This window comes from Ornithodoros turicata, chromosome 10 (assembly GCF_037126465.1).
Source record: "Ornithodoros turicata isolate Travis chromosome 10, ASM3712646v1, whole genome shotgun sequence".
In the NCBI taxonomy this organism is placed as follows: Eukaryota; Metazoa; Arthropoda; class Arachnida; order Ixodida; family Argasidae; genus Ornithodoros; species Ornithodoros turicata.
Window position 1 is genome coordinate 8,562,291 of NC_088210.1, and position 13,251 is coordinate 8,575,541.

The 13,251-nt window shown below is 45.3% G+C and overlaps 2 protein-coding genes across 3 annotated transcripts in view; one reads left to right on the forward strand and one right to left on the reverse strand.

Annotated features, from left to right (window-relative positions):
• LOC135370098 (COP9 signalosome complex subunit 7b-like) overlaps window positions 1-13,251 on the forward strand; it is a 337,544-nt gene that overhangs the window by 71,186 nt on the left and 253,107 nt on the right. The gene's annotated exons all lie outside the window — the stretch shown is intronic.
• The window catches only part of LOC135370752 (uncharacterized), a 97,632-nt gene that overhangs the window by 58,330 nt on the left and 26,051 nt on the right, over window positions 1-13,251 (reverse strand). The window lies entirely within an intron of this gene.

Sequence of the window (13,251 nt, forward strand, 5' to 3'; positions counted from 1 at the left end):
TCGCACCCGACACGCCAACCCGCCTCCCATTACAAATTACACCCGCATCCGCACGCGATCCGCATATTCCCCCCTCCCCCCCCCCCCCGAAAAGCTCACGCGCACCCAACTGAAAGTACTCCCTGGTCTCTTTCTGATGATTAGATATGTCTGTGTGCATGGTTTCTTGTACGACATCAGCGTAGGGCGCAAAAAGTAGCAAATGTGTGTTGGTTTATCACTTGAGAAATGATGATACGAAACGCGACATGGATCGAGAATAGCACAAAGGGCGTTTTAGCGTTTGTTCCGCCCTCGTCAGCGACGTTTTACGTCATATTTCGAGTCACTACAGTACAGACGCGTAAGAAATTGGGCAACTCGGTGTACTTCCTAATAGTGTTTTGGTAAAACGCGCCGACCGCACCCGACCAGCTGCCGTCAACAATGCCGCCCGCACACGGTTCGCCACCTGCACGACACCGAAGACCTAGACCCGAGACACCACAACAAAATGCGGGTCACCTGCGGACACCGCGGGCCGTGTATAGGACTCTACTTTCAATTCCATCTACCTCAAGTGTTTATATCGGCGTGTTCTGCGCAGTTCATGCGCGCTTTGTCAATTCTACCCTTTCCTGAACGAAAACACTCAAAAATTCGCAGTGTAATCACATTGGTAAAATAGTGACAGCGAAATAGTTCCATTTTATTTATTTATTTATTTTGCTATGATATACCACTTCTTTTTTTATTTTACTGCGTTTAACTGTTGCGCGTGAAAAGAAGGCCAGTCCCGCTACAGTCGAAGCATAACAGGAAGTATTACTTTATAATTTCCTCAAACGGTGTAACATTCCACTTGAATGAAGAACAGGAACCTACACAAAAAAGAAAGAAACGAATGGAAAGAAACGAAACACTAAATGGTTTACAGCACCGTCGCCGCGTGCGTACAACCTTGCACAATGATTAACACACGACCTGGGTAAGCACAGAGAGTCGAGGGTGGTGTCCCCCAGTTGGGAGCGAACTTTTGTGCAAATACTGGCTTCTGAACTGAATGTCAGTTCAGCTTCTACGCCAGAAGAAACGACAGTCAGCAAATATCTGTACGCATGTGGAGGCAGCGGTTGTCAGCCACCTCTGGTCATAAAAAGTGTCATGTCCTCACGAAGGAGTGAGTCTGCGGCTGATGACATGCAGGTGCTTGATTTTCCTGTCATATCTGTTCTCACGAAATTCCGGGATTTTCCGGAAGAAATCCAGGGACTTTGGGACGTCAAAAAATGGTCGGGGTCCCGGGATTTCGGGATTCGGGATATCCCGATTGACAACTCTACTTGGGATCAACCTATTCCGGCGGACCTACAGGAGAGTTGGGAAAGGTGGTATGAAGACTTGCAGTACCTAACTAAGATCAAGGTCAACAGGTACTACGGCATGTGGACGACGAATGTATCGTTGCATGTTTTCTGTGACGCAAGTTGTAACGCGTATGGCGCCGTTGCGTACCTGGTTGTTAAAACATCGAACTCTGCTTCTTCAAAGATAGTGCTGGCAAAGTCCAGGGGAGCACTAGTCAAGGAGCAGACGCTTCCAAGGTTGGAACTCCAAGTCGCTGTTGTAGCTGTGAAAGTATCAAGAATGTTGATGGACGCATTCCCAGGCATCAAACAAGTTTCTTCTGGACTGACACGACAATCGTACTGTATTGGCTATACGGTAAGAGCGAGAATTGGAAGGAGTACGTTCGAAGGAGAGTTAACGAAGTTAAGAACTGTAGGAAGCCAACACAATGGAGGCACTGTCCTGGGACTGAAAACTTCGCGGACATGCTCACTCGAGGCCTTCGACTGACTAAACTGTCGACCAGCGACAAGTGGTAGAACGGCCCCAATTGGCTCACAGATGAAGAACCATGGCCTGAACAGTCCTCCGAAGCACCAAGCTGCCGCGAAGACGAAACGAAACATGACCAAACAACACTAGCAACAACGACAGCGTCAGCGGAAGAAATTACTTGCCGCACGAACTTCAGCTCACTAAATAGACTCCACAGAGTAACAGCGTGGATAAAGCGATTTTGTGGAAACTGTAAAGGGGCTTCTATCGGTGAACCACTTCGAACGGAAGAGATTAAGAACTATTGGCTCCGACATGTACAAGTCACAGCTTTCCCTGGCGAATACCAAACCCTGAAGGCCGTGAAATCACTAAAAAAAAACGACACTTGATGCAGAATTACAGACCATTTCTTGATGAGAACGGCATAATGAGGATTGAAGGGAGGTTATAGATGGCAAATCTTACGTTCGATAAAAAGCACCCCATAACCATGCCACGAGATTCTCACTACGTCTCAATACTCGTCGAGCAAGCTCACCCAAGGGTCATGCATGGATGAGTAGCAGACATTCTTGCAAAGCTCAGGGAAAACTATTGGATAGTTCGAGGGAGGCAGGTGGTGAAGAACATTCTTCATAGGTGCACCGTTTTCAGAAGACCAGGCAAAAACGTCTGAGAACACGCCATCACTTCCTGCTGACAGAGTACGTGCAACAATGCCATCCATTTGCTGTTGTAGGAGTGGACTTTACAGGATCGCTATACGTTAGAGACACGCACAGTCATCAACGCAACGTAAAAATGTACATCGCCATGCTCACTTGTGCTGTCGTAAGGGCTGTCCAACTAGAAGTTTCCCGCGACATGTCGGTAGCAAGCTTCGTCCACGTACTACGAAGATTCTTCGCATGGCGAGGGATGCCTAGAGTGATATGTAACCACAACGCACCCACCTTCAAAAGATCCAACAAGGAGCTTGCTGCATTATGGTTACATATACCAGACGATTAAGTGCTGAATTGGCTTGGGACCAACAGCGTCAGCTGGAAGTTCATTTCTACAAATGCACCGTGGTGGAGTGGGTTCTATGAAAGATTGATCAGGTCCGTGAAACAGGCATTGAGGAAAACCATCGGCAGCTAATCATTGACGTATGAAGACCTGGTGTCAATCGTAGCAGAGGTGGAAGCCGTCATTAATTCTCGACCGCTTTCTTACGTGTACGATGACCCACATGAGATTCTTCCGCTAACACCAGCGGAGTTCATCACAGGGAGACGCCTTACCATAGTGCCTCCAGTGATGACAACAGAGGAACCCATCCATCGCACATGGCAGAAACGTGCAACATTGCTCCAAGCAGCATGGCGAAGGTGGCAGAGGCATTACTTCATGGATCCGCTCACCGAACCAGTGCAAAGAAGGCAGGGGAAAAACTATGTCGCCAGGAGACGTGGTGATTTCAGAAGAAAGAAAGCCAAGGATGATCTGGCCTCTGGTCTGCATTCAATCCAGACATAAGCGACAAGATGGGACGGTACGCTCATATACAGTGCGAGCGTCTACTGAGCATGTGACTAGACGCGCTAGCAGGCCGCTGTACCCACTTGAGGTACAACAGCATGACGTTGCCGGTCCGCAGTATGTTGCTAATGCAACTGGCATATCATGATCATCGTGAGTACTACACGGTTGAGCGCATGTCTCGCACATTACATCTTGACTATCATCAGTCGCGAGCGTTATTCATTCGGGAAATAAGCATCGTCGTAACAAGTCACGTCTCTTCTCGACTTGGTATCAACATGGTCTATTCAATGTTATGTGTAAAATTACAGTACCTCTGGAATGTGTAGAGATGTGCATTGGTACAGCTCCGGTCAACCTTAATAATAACACTGGTAAAAATTCTGTCTCATTTTCCAGCGCGATAACAGCCACCCTTGGAGCACTGGAGGAATGTTAAGTGAAAAAAATCCTGGTGTTAAACTGACAGAATAATGTTGTTCAATTAAGATTTCTTCATGGCCCCAAGGGTTGCTGTAATCGCGCTCGGGAACGAGACCACATTTTTCCAGTGTTATTATTAAGGTTGACCGGAGCTGTACAAGAAGTAACTTGGCTCCTGAAACCAGCACGTAGATCCAGATGCAATAATAGTGTGGATGACGTATACTAGCAACTCATCATCTTAATTTTTGCTTCCTTTTTCTCTCTTTTTTTTTGTGTGTGGTTGATTAATGTGTCTGTGTATGGCTGCATTGAACTAGTAAACCAGCCGAAATAAGGTGCGAAGATATCCCTGACAATTACACTCGCACGGTGTCATTGTACTGTGCAGTTTTTTTTTTTTTCATTTCTTTTTCCTTCCTTTCATTTTGTGCTACTCTTGAGCTCTCATGCCCTCATGTAAGTATATTGCTTGTTCTTGTATCTGGTGCTTGCTCTCTAGACAGTGGAAACTTTCCGCAGATACGTTCATGGCAAATCTGCATTAAAGTTAGCATTCAAGCCTAATTCTTACGTATGTTCCTACAATGTGTATACGATAACATGGCGTTACCAAACACAACTCGTTCGCCCGATTATAATACCAAGAACTGTGATTACTGTTCCTGTAACGTCAAACGCCAGGCATTCGAGAGTAAGGTATGCGCAAGTGCATGCAAGCAGCAAGAGATGCAGCGGTGGTGGGCCGTAACGATAAGAGAGTGAAGTCTTCAATTAAGCAATGAATTGACTTACTTTATCAAAGCTACCTACAATGCGAATAAAAATATATTTCTTATGTAGGCGTAGCACAGTTCGGTTGACGATACGTGACATTCATTGTGTTATTCGCCGGTTTGTCGCTGGCCAGAACGCGACAGCATAATTGCACGAATTCTAACTGCACAAGTGGTATCAATAGCGGGTTTTGACATCAGGCAGATCATCCCACAAATAAAAAACGATGCAATCAAGAAGCTTACGTCGATCGAGCAGACGCTGTGCCATGCTCACCACAGGGACAGGGACCGCCATGCCGCTCGGCGGATTCATCGGCTTGTGCTATCGTGGTTGTCATGGGCTCTTCGCAGGAGCCCTCTCTGGACAAGACTGCCGTTTGTTCCCTGGTGCAATACCTTGGCGTCATCATTGATCGGGGTCTAACATGGTCCCGACAGATTACTGCCCTCTGTGCCACCACAGGCTCTTATATTAACGTGCTGCGCCGCCTCTGTGGGTCCTCTTGGGGTCCTTCCTGCACCGGCCTCCTCCAAGTACACATCTCTCTCATTATGAGGACTTTACGCTACTGCTTGCCTGTGTTGCACGGTATTTCCCCCTTCAAGGAACGGCAACTGCTTCTTCAATCTTCAAGCTCGTAGCTTGCGCACTTGCTTGGGAGTTCCGAAGACCACTGAAACTTTCTCTGCTAGCGCGAGTTCCTTCCGTACTTACCATCCGGGACACGGCAACTCTCCAAAGATACACGTGTCTTGTCTTGTACACTTGTCATACACTTGTCTTGTACGGCACCCATGTCACCACCTTCGTGATATTACGCAGCATTGCCCTGCTTCTGCGTACGGCCAAGCTATTCTGCGCCTACAAGGACAGATCCCACCGTCGCATACCTTGGTCTCCTATACGAAGCCGCTGTGGACCTTAAGTCTCCCCCTGTGCACACATCCGTCCCTGGTCTTCTGAAAAAGAGCTATGTCCCAGCTGTTGTGGCATGCCAACTAACGCTGCAACATCTCCACTCCGTGCACTCAAACCGAATGGGAGTTTTCACTGACGGCTCGGTGGCGTCCGATGGATCATCATCTGTATTTTACATTCCGGAGGAGGCATACCAGTGCGGTTTCAAGCTGCTGCCCGCGCTGGCATTAACCGAAGCAGAAGCCTTTGCTATCGTATCTACTCTGCGGTACATCTATAAATAAATAATTGGGTGTTTACGTCGCGAGACAACAGAGGCGGTACATCTCTTCGATGACACCAAGAGCGTGGACTATTCTTTCGGATAGTAAGTGAGCTTTGGAAGCCCTGGCGTCGTATTCGCCCAAAGTTATCAAGGATATCTACACAGAGATCCTTTGACTGCACGCCACACTGTCGTCTCTAGGTCACAGTGTGTGGTTCCAGTGGATTACGGTCCACGTTGGCATCTCGGGGAACGCCCTTGCCGATTCTGCGGCCAGGGCTGCTCGTGCAACTGGGTCTGTCACTTCTGCATTGCTTAAACCGTCTGCTAGCCGGCTAGCCATTCACCGCTACTGCAGAAATAGCTCTCAGGCCTTCTTTCAAGACGGTGCCAGGACGAACCCTTTTCTCCGCTCGATTGACCCTACGATGACCCACACACTAGTAGGCCGCTGTCCCAGGGAGGAAGAGTACTTGCTCCACAGGCCTCGACTCAATGTGGCGCGTACTCCACTGCTCCTTTTTAAGATGGGCCACCTTTCGTCACCCAAGTGCCCCACCTGTCATCTCGAAGGAGATATCTCGCACTTGCTGCTCCACGGCGCCCGTTACCGCCAACATCGTCTTGTCCTACGGTTGCGCATCATTCGTCTGAGGATTCCGGACTTTTCCCTATAGCTACGCTGCTAGGCCCCACACAATATAGTCGGGCGACAAAGGCACTTGTTCAGTTTCTACGGATCAGTGGCCTTCTGAGAGAACTGTGACCAATTTCGTGTTCGTTTTCCCTTTGTTTACCTTTCGTTTGTCTTCCCCTTGTTTTGTCTTCTCTTTGTTTGTTTTCCCTTCTGTTTGTTTTTCTTTTTCTTTGTTTTCGTTTCATTTTTTCTTTTTATTTGCCTCTCTTCCTTTTTCCTTTCTTTCCTGGGAACAGCAAGCCGCCGTAGCAGTGGCTAACTTTTCACTACGTTTTTATATAATAAACATATATATATATAATAAACCAAATCTGCACACGTTACGCCACACCAAAAATTGAATCAGTTTCAGTTATAGGGTATCGTCCAATTACACTCTTAAAAATGAACTTCACCACATAGCACGCTCCTAGCCAACCATCATTTCAAATGATATCGTTATCTGTCCTGATTTGTTGAAAACGGGAGGCGTACGCCTTTTTTGTGACAATTATGAACAGCATAAGTGTCACAGAAATGGCGTACGCCCCCCGTTTCCAACAAATCAGGGCAGATAACGATATCATTCGAGATGATGGTTGGCTAGGAGCGTGCTATGAGGTGAAGTTCATTTTTAAGAGTGTACCAGTGTAGACCAACAAGCCGCACATCCGCTAAGTAGATGTTACACCCTTTCAGAGGCGTGTATGTGTGTGTGTGTGTGTTTGAAATGCACCCTGAGAGGTAGGTGTATTTCATTACGCCTGCAAACTTTTGCACTAAAAGGGGTGCGAGAGATGTTACACGTTACACCAACCCTACACTCTTAAAAATGAACTTCACCACATAGCACGCTTCTAGCCAACCACCATCCCGAATGACAACGTTCTCGCCCCTGATTTGTTGAAAACGGGAGGAGGAGCCTATTTTGTGCCGTGCATAATGGCACAAAATAGGCTCCTCCTCCCGTTTTCAACAAATCTAGGGCGAGAACGTTGTCATTCGGGGTGACGGTTGGCTAGGAGCGTGCTATGTGGTGAAGTTCATTTTTAAGAGTGTACACTGAAAAGGGTACAAACAACTTTAGTGTGAACCCTGACCCTGCGTCTGATACCGACTTAATTGATATTACTACCATCCTACCAAAATTTCTGGGCAAGCTTACATGGCCTAGCTATTTCTAATATTGGTGCCTTCAGTGCCATCAGAAACGGTCCCGATCAGTGGCAGGAGACGCTGTTCGATTGTGGCGGGTCTGAATTACTATATGTTGATGATGATGATGGTTGAATTTTTCTGGCGCAAAAGCATCAACGACCATAGACCGCCAAGGCTGTGGTACTGAATGTAACAAATTAGAGCAAAACAATGTGATTTCAAATGATTAGATTAAAAAACGTAAAATGTAGGGCCGGATGTAGTGGCGCGTGATCCAGGGGCGGTCCCAGCGAAGTACTTTGGGGGGGGGGGGGACGTCAGCGAGCACTTAGCCATTCGCTGTGCATTTGGGTGCGAGAGGGGAGGGGTTCTGGACACGGGCTCAACCTTTTCTCACACGAAATCCTATCACTGGTAATCCATTTTAGGTCTTATGAGTAACAAGTTTGAGGGTGCATCCTCTTCGCTCTCCTTGACAGTGTCACAGGGAAAGAGACGAAAACTGGACCAGGCTACACTCTTAAAAATGAACTTCACTGCATAGCACGCTCCTAGTCAACCATCATCTCGAATGATGTCGTTATCAGCCCTGATTTGTTGAAAGCGGGAGGCGTACGCCTTTTCTGTGACAATTATGAACAGCATAAGTGTCACAAAAAAGGCGTACGCCTCCCGTTTTCAACAAATCAGGGCACATAACGATATCATTCGAGATGATGGTTGGCTAGGAGCGTGCTATGCGGTGAAATTCATTTTTAAGAGTGTATGCTTTGGGGGGGGGGGGGGGCGCCCGCCCCCAAACTCCCGGCCGTCACTGGTGTGATCTCCGTAAAATTCATGAAAATAATGACGACGATGAGGTTCGTGTGATAGATATTTAGAACAGAGAGTTGCACCCGGCAGCATATTCACTGGGGTGCCTCTTCCCTGCGTAGCAGAAAACCATGTGTGAAGTGTGTGTTTGTCCTATCCTGGGGGGGGAGTCGGCTGAAAATTACTTCACATGAACGGTTCTTGAAGCGTATACGAAGAGGGGAGTCAAGTCCTGTAGATCACATAAACAAAATACAGAAACCGACACTGAAGATTTTTGTTTAAGTTTAATTTGTACAAGCTTTCGCGTGGAGGTCCACGCTTCCTCAGGTACAAAGTGAAGTGGTGACACACATAAGTATATATAGTATAGACATATACACGACTAAACATACTGTTGTACAAAGAAAGGGAAGGGGAAGGAGATATGGTGCCACATGTCTGTGTACAATGAATAGCTGGGCAGACGGATAAGTGACCTCTAACCGTTTAAGAACAGTAAAAGGTGTTATTGTGAACAAAAAGGCTCGCCAACCCAGTTTCGCGGAAGGGGGGGTCAGGAGTATGGGAAACGAGTGGCCCAGAATGGACAAAGGGGAAGGTTACGGATTATCTAACGGAGTGCCAGACGATGACTGAAGCGAAGATTCAAGAATTGTGCACAAATAAATATAGATATATAACTATTAAATTTACATAAGCGAATATAACGAGCCAGGACTAAGATTCAGACCATTTGGTGTGAGACACTTGAATTGCGAAATTAAGTAGGACTCCCTATTCTTACGTTTAATGTCGGTGCGGAACCCAGATTCTAACAATATAATTTTCAAATCAGTTTCAAAATCGTGATTAGGTTGATTGTAATGAATGGCGACAGGAGTTTGGCCGTCATTTAGGATATCAAATTTGTGGCCGTAAAATCTTTTTCTCATTGTGTTGGAGGTTTCACCGATGTATTGTGAATTGCACTTGCAGCAGAATATCAAGTAACAAATATTGGGTGAATTACAGTGGAGTGAATGACAAATTTTCAAACAGAAGTCACCCAAAGTGCTACGGGCAATGGTGGACGGCGCGATAAATTTACAGGTCTGGCACCGTGTACTACCACAGGGATAACAACCCGGCGAGCGCTTCATGATGCATGATGACGTGAGGATGTCGCGCAAATTTTTGGATCTACGGAATGCTACTAATGGGGGAGTCGGAAAAAATTCTTTTAATTGCTCGTCAGCATGTAATATATTGAGGTGGCGTCTAAGAATGGAATTGGTATTGACAAGTGATTTATGATATGTAGTGGATAAAACTACATTACTTAAGTCTTCTTTGCGTTTCGGGGTGAATAAGGACTCCCTGGATAGGCTAGATGGGGTGTAGGACAAAATGTCCCCGGACGAAATGTCCCCCAAAAAGGCCCCGGACAAAATGTCCCCAGCTGCCGTCACTCAGCCGTCTGCCAGTCCTCAACTGGATTCTTGTTCGGCGGATTAAAAAAATCAAATTATTCAGATTTTTTTCATTTAAATATGATGAATATTGATTAAATCACTGAGTTGATTTTTGTCTTCTAAGACAGATCTTCACCTCATGGCTTCCGTGTGCCACCTCGTAGTAGCGAAATCACTTTTTGAGCACATACAAACAAGGGCGTCTAGACTTCTAACAGTGCGGCTAACAGTTACTAGCTAATGCAAATGGAGATCTATTTGAAAACTATATATTATGAATTACACCGAATAGTAATAGGAAAAAGAAATAACTGGAAAAGTTTTACGCTCGTGGAATGACCACCCGCCATGTGTAACCAAATTGTTTGCCAGTGTGCCGGAGAGCCACTGAAGGGGTCACGTGACGCTGTTTGCGCTAAAAGTTACTGAAGTATAATATATTTCAGGCTGTGGTTCATTTCCAGGCTCAGTCTCATCTTCCCCAGTGTCTCCAGTTTTAATTTACTATTCGAATTCAAACATAACATAAGGGAGGTGATTTAAATATTGATTACTTAAATCGCGATTAAAATCGGTGATTTAAATCTGACTGATTTAAATCAATCAACCCTGCACATGATAGCATGAAAAACATTTGTCACATTTGAGGTACCAACGGCTGTGCAACCGGACGGCATCTGGGGACATTTTCGGGGACGTTTTGTCCGGGGAGATTTCGTCCGGGGACCATTTGTCCGGGGACATTTCGTCCGGGGACATTTCGTCCGGGGACGTTTTGTCCGGGGACATTTTGTCCGGATCCCTCACCAGGCTAGATGATTTGGCAACAGAGTCATGGATGAGTTCAAATGGGTAATTCCTTTTTTGGAAATCAGATACCATTTGCTGAGCATGTTTTACAAAATCAGTCTGATCTGAGCAGATTCGTTTCAGGCGCAAGAACTGACCATATGGAATACTCCTTTTCTGGTGATTAGGATGATAGCTTTCATAGTGGAGATATTGGCGCTTGTCCGTTGGTTTCTTGTATAGTTCAGTGGTCAGCCTACCAGATTTACATGACACTGTCACATCAAGGAAGTTGATGTGACAGTGTCATGTTTTTACCTTGAATAGTTACAGGTAAATTTAATTTTGCTATGCAGAGAATTGAAGTGATCAAAAAATGACTGTAGAGATGCCTCATCACCAGACCAGAGGACAAAAAATGTCGTCGATGATATATATCTCAGGTTCATCGACGACATTTTTGTCCTCTGGTCTGGCATCTCTACAGTCATTTTTTGATCACTTCAATTCTCTGCATAGCAAAATTAAATTTACCTGGAACTATTCAAGGTCATCCATCAACTTCCTTGATGTGACAGTGTCATGTAAATCTGGTAGGCTGACCACTGAACTATACAAGAAACCAACGGACAAGCGCCAATATCTCCACTATGAAAGCTATCATCCTAATCACCAGAAAAGGAGTATTCCATATGGTCAGTTCTTGCGCCTAAAACGAATCTGCTCAGATCAGACTGATTTTGTAAAACATATTCAGCAAATGGTATCTGATTTCCAAAAAAGGAATTACCCATTTGAACTCATCCATGACTCTGTTGCCAAATCATCTAGCCTATCCCTGTGGTAGTACACGGTGCCAGACCTGTAAATTTATCGCGCCGTCCACCATTGCCCGTAGCACTTTGGGTGACTTCTGTTTGAAAATTCGTCATTCACTCCACTGTAATTCACCCAATATTTGTTACTTGATATTCTGCTGCAAGTGCAATTCACAATACATCGGTGAAACCTCCAACACAATGAGAAAAAGATTTTACGGCCACAAATTTGATATCCTAAATGCCCGCCAAACTCCTGTCGCCATTCATTTCAATACCTAATCACGATTTTGAAACTGATTTGAAAATTATATTGTTAGAATCTGGGTTCCGCACCGACATTAAACGTAAGAATAGGGAGTCCTACTTAATTTCGCAATTCAAGTGTCTCACATCAAATGGTCTGAATCTTAGTCCTGGCTCGTTATATTCGCTTATGTAAATTTAATAGTTATATATCTATATTTATTTGTGCACAATTCTTGAATCTTCGCTTCAGTCATCGTCTGGCACTCCGTTAGATAATCCGTAACCTTCCCCTTTGTCCATTCTGGGCCACTCGTTTCCCATACTCCTGACCCCCCCTTCCGCGAAACTGGGTTGGCGAGCCTTTTTGTTCACAATAACACCTTTTACTGTTCTTAAACGGTTAGAGATCACTTATCCGTCTGCCCAGCTATTCATTGTACACAGACATGTGGCACCATATCTCCTTCCCCTTCCCTTTCTTTGTACAGCAGTATGTTTAGTCGTGTATATGTCTATACTATATATACTTATGTGTGTCACCACTTCACTTTGTACCTGAGGAAGCGTGGACCTCCACGCGAAAGCTTGTACAAATTAAACTTAAACAAAAATCTTCAGTGTCGGTTTCTGTATTTTGAACGGTTCTTGAAAGAGAAAGTGGAGCTGCATATGTTACCCTTAACGAGATGTAGGTTGTTCATTTCCAGAAAGTCCTAGCCTCGTTGCCATGCTCCGTTGATTTTCTTTTTGAGGCACTTTTTAAGGTCTTGATAAGGAACCTCAAAAGGAGTTGAGTCACCACAAAGAGCAGCATCTGCGCGTTCACTGCCAATGATGCCAACATGGCTCGGCACTAACACTCTCAGAAAAAAGGGCAGAGCAGTTGTACCTTTCAGGAGGTAATATTTGTCGCATATGTTGTGCCTAAAAGGTTCCAAAGTTCTAGCTGCTACCTCACTCTCTCCCACGAATGATAGGGTTACCACTTCTGATTCGGTGAGTGAGAGGGGCGTACGCCTTTTAGTAGCAAGTTGGACATATGATAATTGCTTTTACCGCCTTTTTACACCCTGTATGAGACGCTATGTTGACCCAGGTGGTAACTATAGAAGTTACCACCTTTTCACACCCTTTGTTCTGAGAGTGTACAGGTGAACATTATGGAAAGACGTTTATTGCTAGCTCTGAATGCAAGACATTGTGCACGTTGGACAAGTTTTTTTTCTTTCTTTTTCTTTTTTGTTGTGCATGCAGGCTACATATCGCTTGCAAATAGCTGAGGGAGTCCACGTATACAACTGATGATTTGATGTCACTTTGTATGATGTGGTTTAAGGCTAGAATTACACCATATACTTGAGCGCTGAAGATAGAAAGAATGTTCGCTAAGCGATGCGACTTCGTACATGTGTCGGTCACCGTGGCGCACGAGACTCCGGTTTGTGTTTTAGAGCCGTCTATGTAAAAAGCTATGTGCTCTCAGAAATCTTGTTTCATGGATTAAAATTCCTGTTGGAGCACAATTGATCGAGTATCTTGCTTTTTAAATTTTGA